This window comes from Perissodus microlepis, chromosome 20 (assembly GCF_051167445.1).
Source record: "Perissodus microlepis isolate ML-2025 ecotype Zambia chromosome 20, ASM5116744v1, whole genome shotgun sequence".
NCBI classification, from domain to species: domain Eukaryota; kingdom Metazoa; phylum Chordata; class Actinopteri; order Cichliformes; family Cichlidae; genus Perissodus; species Perissodus microlepis.
In genome coordinates, this window is record NC_140480.1 from 35,605,330 (window position 1) to 35,612,793 (window position 7,464).

At 43.3% G+C, this 7,464-nt stretch overlaps 1 pseudogene; it reads left to right on the top strand.

The window, feature by feature from the left end:
* Positions 1-5,044: 5,044 nt before the first annotated feature.
* LOC146365085 (uncharacterized) lies at positions 5,045-7,210 on the top strand (annotated as a pseudogene).
* Positions 7,211-7,464: the final 254 nt, after the last annotated feature.

The window sequence follows — 7,464 nt, forward strand, 5'->3', positions numbered from 1 at the left end:
GATGGAAAAAAGAGCACCGAGAAAATAAATGATTAAAGTCATAAAATAAATGAGGGGCGGTCAGCAGGAAGAGCTGAAGAGACGCTGCAGAAGCTGCCCAGACTCAAAGACTCCAACTCAGGAGAGTGGATTTCTACAAAGGAGTGTCTTGTTGTCTTGTGATGGACAGGTGCGAGCTTATCGACGGTTCCAGCCTCGTACAATAACGATGCTGTATTACACACCACATCAGTTAGTTTCACACGAGGCGTTTATGGAGGACACAGCAGGTCGTCCTGAAACCACAGCTGTCATCTCCACATTTCCACTAATACGCCGTCGTCCTATTCTTTCCTACGGCACTGGAATGCAACACAAGCACTGTTAAACGCGCATGCTGACGTGCTCCAAATCCTGGCTTCCTCAGTGGCTGGTTAGCAGTGACGTGCTCCACGCCGAGTCACGTTTATTAGGCGTGGAGATCCGGAAGTCCATTTAAGCTGGGCAGACACTGTGCGGGTTTTTCAGTAGCGTTAATCAGCTCCTGCTCAAACTGTACGATTGACTCGCAGGGGTTAGAGCAGGGGTCGGCAACCTGCGGCTCTTTAGTCCTTGTACTGCGGCTCCGGGTGGTTTGGGAAAATAAATTAGAAGTATTTAGCTGAAGTGTATTTTATGTGTGTTTAGTAATTTTTTTTAACTTGTAGCTCTAAATTGGAAGATTATTGTGATATTGAAATATAAAAATAAAATTATATCTTATTATTTTTTCATCGCTCAAAATAAGCGTCACACTCGCGGAAGCCGGTGTACCCGCAGAAACGCCGTGCATCGCGACTTTCAACCCCAGGTAGGCCAGTTATGGATCTTCGGATCCACATTATGTCGCCAGCTGTTCTCCACCGTGAACTATGTTAAAAACAAACACCGCTCACGCCTCACAGATGACCGCTTACAGTCCTGCGTAAAGATGAAAGCCCCGACCTGCAGACGCTGTGCGCAGAGGTTCGGGAGCAGAAGTCCCATTGTAAACATATCACGACAGACAGGAATAAGCCACTGGTTAGGTTAACTGGCATGTTTTGAGCCAAATGAGTTGATATCCCTGGTGTAATTTGAAAACGTACACCTGTTTGCAGGTAAGGCTAACGCGAGAGCACAGCAGGATTCAGATGTTCAGAATAAAAGCAAGGTGAAGTTTCTAAAAGCTCGACAGCAGAGGGAGTTTTTGAGTCTTGTGTTTTCTCAGTCCTCTCAGAGGCCGCCTGAAGAACTTTGCTCAGCCAGCACTTTGTAACCTGCAGGGACCCTCGTCACTCGCAGAGCTTCGTACGAACTGGAAAACCAACCTCACTGGGCTGGTCAGGAGTTCTTCCTTCCTGCTGTTTCCTGTGCTGCGTGTAGGGGATCGTCTGATATTTCAGCATCTTTACCTTAAAATGCAAAGCTTCCTGAGAAGACCTCCAGTGTCCTGGTGCTGTATAAATAAACCTGGGCCAATGTCTGTGGGATGGGCGCCCTCACTGAGAAGCAGCACAGCGGGGAGTCCAGTATGTTCAGATCTGAGGCCAGGTCCTGACCAGCTATGAGTCGTGACAGTTGTGAATACCGATCAGGACGGCAGACCGGAGGAAAAGCGTGCTGAAAACAGGACGAGGAACAGACGCTGCTTTTGGAGTTCCTGTGGCCTGAAGCCAGGCCCTGATCGTGACTCAGGCTCGCCATCCCTCCCTCTCTGGGATGTAACTATGACAAGAGCGAGGGGGCTCAGCGAGCCTGCCCACACGGGCCGATGTGAACCTCCCACGCTGCTGCCTCCGAGCATCACAGCGAGCCAGGCCGCACGTCATCGTCTGATCTGTTGGGGGGGAACAAAGCTCCAAATAGAGGTGGAAATCAGCGAGTGCTCGCCATCTTTGATAAAAGCATGACGAAAGCAAAATCAGCATCTATTAACTGACTGAGACTTTCCATGTCCTCAGCTCGTCTCTCAGAAGCACTCAAAGATTCCCTGTGGCATCCGTGTCGCATGCTCCGGATTTATGGCATTAACGACACACACATGCCACATGGATGCGTGTAGAGCACAACCATAGTGTCCTGTTTAAACGCACCGGGTAAGCATCATTTCGGCCGTCTCACCCTAAACCTAACCGTGTGTTCAGGCCGCTGCTGACAAACCGCCACCACACACACTCTTTCTTTAGAGGAGCAGCTCTCCTAGTGCCTGACTCTCACCAGGTCATATTTGTTCTCTAAATCTAAACTGTGAGTGAAAGTGAACAACAAGGTTCTTTATTCGTCACATGCATAGTCATACAAGTATAACACACAGTGAAGTGTAACCTGACACGCTCCTCGACTAAAAGGGGGGGAAGAGAGGAAGAACATTATCTATTATATACATTAGGTGAATGTGCAGTAGTAGCATGTATGCAGCAAGCAGGTGAATTCTGTACATTAAGTGAATTAAATAAGAATAGATCAGGGGTCGGCAACCCTGGGCACGCGAAGGGTTAACTGATGGCACGACCATAGCTGGACTGGCCATCGGGCATACCGGGCATTTGCCCGCTGGGTCGATGGTGATTTTTCATTTTTATGGGCCGATTTTTTGTTGTTGTCATGTAACGGTATAAACAATGAAAGGTGGTGGATTGGCCAGATGCTGGTCGATGTGGTGGTGGCTGTGGCGGAGCTTCCACAGAGGCCAGCAGGTGGATGAGGGAAGAGGAGGCAGGAGGAGCAGAGACCCGAGGCAGCAGCTGGTCCGAGTGTCAGGTGAACTGAACTTCAGGTAAGAAGTTATGACCTGCAGTCTATCTGGGTCAGATATAAACCAAGTTTAGGTGGAGTTTATTTTCGTTGTGCTGACTTTTTACAGTCAGTTACAATAACTCGTACTGCTTCTAGCTAGCATGACGGAGTTTCTACAGCTGGGTGGGTGCTTTGATGTTACTGATAGTGAACTTTATTTTGTTCATAAGGTTCGTTAGTAGAGTTGCCAACCGTCCCGTAAAAAACGGAATCGTCTCGTATTCAGAGGAAATATTACGCGTTTCGTATTGAGGTTAAAAGAAACACAGTTTGTCCCGGACTTATGCTGCACAGCTGCCTCTTCTCCTCTCATTCTCTCCCCTCTCTCTCCTGTTTCTACTTCAATCATGAAACTGATCAATGATCAGCTGATCGGCTTTTCTCTCTTGTTTGTTTATCGCCCACTTTGTGCCAGAAAGAGGAAACCAGCGGATATCGCGCTGAACAACAGCAGCACGTTTAAGCTTGATCAGCTGTTGTTAGCATTTATTTAATATTACTTTCTAGTATCAGCTGATGTTTGCTGGAGCCACAGCTGTAAAGCTGCTGGTCATGATGTCGGTTTGGATATGTGGTGAGAGGGAAACATGAAGATGAAACCAGGAGATGTCCTTACTGAACCATCAGAGCTGAACAGGTGATGGAGAAACAGGTTTACCTTTTAGGTGACATGAATGAGTTGAAGTCATGAACTGTTTCTGAGAGACAAATAACACCAGGATCCTTTTCTAGCTGACAGCTGGTAACTGTGCAGGGGCGGGTCTAGCAAAGTGTTGCCAGGGGGCAGGTAGGGCATTAACAGGGAGAGGGGGGCACAAGGAAATACTTTTCTTTCTTATTCTCATTTAAAATGTCTCGCTTTTAATAAATAATTATCTGAATCTTACAACCAAAGTTTTTATCTGATGTAAAATGTATAGAAATCATACATGTACCAACAAGACTGTACATCACTGTCACAACAGCGTTTTCATTCAAAGGCTTTATGGCTTTAATACCTGGGGGGCCGGTCTCTAGTCAAAATGCTGATTTTTTTGTCCCAGCCCAGCTCTGGGCACGACACGCAGTGAATTAATCTGAGCTGGTGCATTAAAAAATAAATGGCCGGGCCAGCGGTGCACATCGCAAATCAGCTCGCATAGACACGTTAGTTGTGCCGCTTCTTAATGATGGTATATGAGGGATGTTTCTAGTTGGCGGTTTTTTTTTTTTTCAAGCGATGTTGAAATTCAAAACTTCAAAAGCTTCAGGAGCTGTCCGCTCAGCACAGCATCAGCACCACGGAAATACTCGGATACATCCGTAGACTCAAGACAGAATTCACGATGCGTTTTCGTGACTTTCAGGCGTTTGGACCAATGTTTTCTTTTCTGATCAAACCAGAAAGCTTTAATGAGCAGCTGGATTTGTCTCGCATTAAGTGGCTGAGTTAATGCCAGTTAATGCAACACTGAAGTGCAGCTGATTGAACTGAAAAGCTCGACTCTGAGCGGGTCAAAGTTTGCAGAACTACGAACGCAGCTGGAATCCAAGAACCCAAGGGGGCATTTCTCTGAAGGAGAAAACATTTTTACTTAATGAACATCCCTTAAGGGCTTTCTTATACATATTACCAAAAATTCATAAGAACCTAGAAGAACCACCTGTTTCTGCTATTGGTAGTCTAACTGAACGAATATCAAGCTTTGTAGACTTCCACATGAAGAACTTTGTACTGTCATTAAAGTCTTACATAAAGGAGAGCTCCCACTTCTTACGTTTTCTCAAAGATCTGCCACCAATTGATACGGAGACAATACTATGTACTTTAGATATTGAATCCCTGTATACCAATATTATTCAGACACAAGGCCTAGAGACCTTGGAACATTTCCTTGAGACTAGGTCTACGAAATTACCATCTAGTTCCTTCCTAACAAAGCTGGCTGCCTCTGTCCTGAAAAGGAACTATTTCTTTTTCAACAACACACCATACCTTCAGATCTCTGGCACTGCAATGGGAACCAAAATGGCCCCCAGTTTTGCCTGCCTTTTTGTTGGTCATCTGGAAGAACAAATTCTATATAATCACCAAAATAACCCTTATTTACCATTCATTGTATCTTGGAAACGTTATATAGATGACGTGTTTTTACCCTGGAAAGGACCAGTCTCTATACTACTAGAGTTTGTAGAATCCCTTAATGGACATTTTGCAGGCTTATGTTTCACCCTCAGTTAAAGTACTGAAGAAATTAACTTTCTGGACATGAAAGTAACAAAAAAAGACAAATCTCTGCCCACCTCTCTGTATTCTAAACCCACTGATTGGAATACATTATTGCATGCTGCAAGTTTCCATCCGAACCACCTCAAAAAGAGCCTCCCTGTAAACCAATTGATTAGACTCAAGCGTATCTGTGAAATTCAGGATGAATATAAGGAGAGCAAAGAAGAGATGCTGAACAAATTTAAAGACAGAAAGTACAAAGAGGACTGGTTAAGATCTGCAGAAGAGAAGGTGAGTACAGTAAGCAGGGATTTCTATTTAGCAACTAAGAAATCTCCAAAACATAAACCTGACCTTGCACAACGTTACACCAAAAACCAGAACCATTAAAGAAATAATTTTAAAACACTGGCATATCCTTCAAAATGACCCAAACTTATTAGGTACCTTTAAAGAACCACCAGTGATAACCTACAGGAGAGGAAGGAATATTAAAGACAGGCTTGTTAGAGCTTGTCAGGACCCTGATACTCCAGATAAAACCCTGATAAGCCATAACCTACAAGGTAACTTCAAGTGTGGGGCATGCATTAATTGTCAATACACCAAAAATGTTAAATCATTCAAAGACCCTATAGGTGACCCAACTATTACCATAAAGGGCTTTATCACATGCAGAACTTAAAATGTAATCTACATGATACAGTGCCCATGCAATAAAATATACACAGGAGAAACATCTCGCCCTCTGAAAGATCGAATTAATGAACACAAAAGTTCGATCAAGAGGAACGATTTAACCAGCCCTGTTGCAAGACACTTCAATGATAAACATCCATATTCCCCATTATTGTTTCTAGGCATTGAAGCCATTAAACTAAACCAAAGAGGTGGTCATATTAATTTTATCCAGAAAAAAAGAGAAGCATTTCGCATGCTCTGCACCCCAGAGGTATGAATGAGGACTTTTCTATCAATGAGTTTTTGTGAACTGAACCTTTTTTATTTTTTATGTTTTTATTCTAATTTATCGGTTAAATTGTTCTCACACGGGTTACGTTTATTTAATTAATTTTATTTATTTTTTCAGCCGAAGAAGGAGTAGCATCTACATCTCATCTTAAGTCCACATTTTAGAGACATAAATTAGGACCTTTTAACAAATGTGTTCCCATGTGATGATGTCCTCTTGTTTTTAATTCAACTGCTGGCCCAACCTCCTTTTATTATTAAATACTGCCCTTTGTCCCCCCCCCCTTTTCTTTTGTATAGTCATAGTATTATTATGTATTTCGCGCATGTGTTATTTTGAGATAGGTGGGGGTTATGTCTCCTCCCCTCGTCCCCATCATTAATGATCTAGTCCAGTATTTACTTGGGTGTGACTTAACCAATTAACCAATACCTACCTGTTATATGTCAGCTGACCTATCTATGAAGTTTTGATTGGTTAATTTGAATTTTTTTTCTGTTTCCTGTCTTGTATTTAAGCAGCTTTCTACAATGTTTTGCTATGACCCTGATGAAGGCCATGTGGAGATGAGGGAAATATTTTACTGCTACTATTCATAACCATCATCATTTCATCAAAGCATTTATTGAAGCTGTTGGCATTACGTTAAAACTTGTATTACTGGTGTTATCAAAATCACATATTAACATTTTCATTACAGGTGCACTTATAATCATTTTATACACACATTGCAGGCTTGTGCTTCTAGAGAGTTGATGTTCGGTCTATTAAAGGTCTTAAGCTTCACGTGGCGTGACTGTCCAGGCGATCCATGGTGTAAGTGACTTGGAGCAATAGAAGGTTCAAAGCATGCACGCTTACAAACACACATGACAGCATTGATTCCAGGCCAAAGGCCTGAGATACATTTTGCTTCTAACTGCATTTGAGCTTGCCTAGTAACAGGTGACAGAAGACAGGTCAAGAAAAGGACAAGCCCTCAGGGACCATTTAGGCTTGCAACTTATTGCCTTGTATGGAAGGTGTGATAGAAAAGGGAACTTCTTTGTCTAGTTTTAGGGGTTTAAGACCATTTACTGTAACTGATGCATATTATGTTCATTTGTGACGCATGAAGGGCGTAACCCTGATGAATGAAACCATTCTGAATTGAGCTGTTCGGGGAAGATCGATGCTGGTGTTGCAGTATACATCTTCCCACGCGTGTACTCAATAAATCATTGTTTCACTGACCTTTTCCGGGCCTCTGTTGGTTTGTTCCATTGCTCAACATTTTCGAACCTGTAACAGCCACAAACTGAAACGCGTTGGTCAACTATTAAAGTTGTTCATCTTCCCTTAAGTGTTGCTGGAGTTCTTGCATTGTGAATTCTTTCATCCTCTCCATGCACCTTGGAAGTAGGTGAAGTTGTGCCAGAAATCTTTGCTGCTAATGCATAAAGCCCCAGGTGTGTGCACTGCAGCCTCTATAACCCTCTAATAAACT